Here is a 1,459-nt window from a genome sequence, read left to right as displayed (position 1 = left end):
AGACAGACAGACAGACAGACAGACAGACAGACAGACAGACAGACACAGAGACAGAGAGACAGACAGAGACAGACACAGAGACAGACACACAGAGACACAGAGAGAGACAGAGAGAGACAGAGAGAAACAGAGACATAGAGACAGACATACCCAGAGTCAGAAAGAGATCTAAGCATGCAAGCATTCATGCCTAGAGACATAGCAGGGATGATGGGTGATCTTCTCTTTCACTTTTCACTATATTCTATGACAGGGTCTCTCACTGAGTTAGAAATTTCCAGCTTCTAGATAGGCCAGCAGCCAGTATAGCCCAGCAGTCCTTCTTTCTCCACACAGCCCCCAGTGGGCTACAGGTGTGCGTGGCCACACCCAGCTTTTAGGTGAGTGTGTGAGTGCTCGTGAGCTTGCATAGCAAGTTCTTTTACCTGATGAACCATCTTCCCAGCCCCATGGAAAGATTTATTTTTATTACAGCTTTAATTTTAGATCTGTTTGCTATAGATCTATTTATATGTTCTTGATTTAAGTTTGGGAGGTCTTACAACATGGAATTTATTTCTTTTATATTTTCCTGGTTTTGAAAATAGTAATGATGGATTGATTTTCTTTTCTTTTTTCTTTCTTTCTCTTTTTCTTTTGTTCTCTCCTTTTTTTAATCTTCAATTTGACTAATTTGAATATTCTTTCTTTCTGGTTAATTTAGCTATTTTTTTCTTTTATTGGATATTTTCTTTATTTACATTTCAAATGCTATCCCCTTACCCAATTTCCCCTCCAGAAACCCCCTAGCCCACCTCCCTCCCCCTGTTTCTATGAGGGTGCTTCTCCACCCACCCAGCCTCCTGCCTCACTGCCCTGGCATTCCCCTACACTGGGACATTGAGCCTTCACAGGACCAAGAGGTTCTCCTCCCACTGATGCCCAACAAGGCCATCCTCTGCTACATATGCTACTAGAGCCATGATTCCCTCCATGTGTACTCCTTGGTTGATGGTGTAGTCCCTGAGAGCTCTGGGGGGTCTGGTTGGTTGATATTATTGTTCTTCGTATGGGGTTGTAAACCCCTTCAGCTCCTTTAGTCCTTTCTCTAACTCCTCCATTGGGGATCCCATGCTCAGTCTACCTGGGGACCATCCCTTATACAGTAACCAAACCCAGACACTATTGAGGATGCCAAGAAGTGCTTGCTAATAGGAGCCTAATATAGCTGTCTCCTGAGAGGCTCTGCCAGAGGCTGACAAATACAGAGGAGGATGCTCACAGCTAATTTATTTTTATTTTCATGTGTATGTGTGTTGTGTGAACAACATATGACAAGTATGTTCAGGAATCTAGAAGTAAGTGTTGGATCTTTTAGAACTGGGATGGCACACCATTGTGAGTCAAAGGATGTTGGTTTGAGATGCTGGATGTGGGTGCTGTGAACCAAACTTGGGTCCCTTGGAAGAGCAGCAAACAC

The sequence above is a fragment of the Mus pahari genome, chromosome 2, assembly GCF_900095145.1.
Source record: "Mus pahari chromosome 2, PAHARI_EIJ_v1.1, whole genome shotgun sequence".
NCBI lineage: Eukaryota > Metazoa > Chordata > Mammalia > Rodentia > Muridae > Mus > Mus pahari.
The sequence above is the reverse complement of the archived record's forward strand: the minus strand, read 5'-3'. Positions refer to the sequence as shown.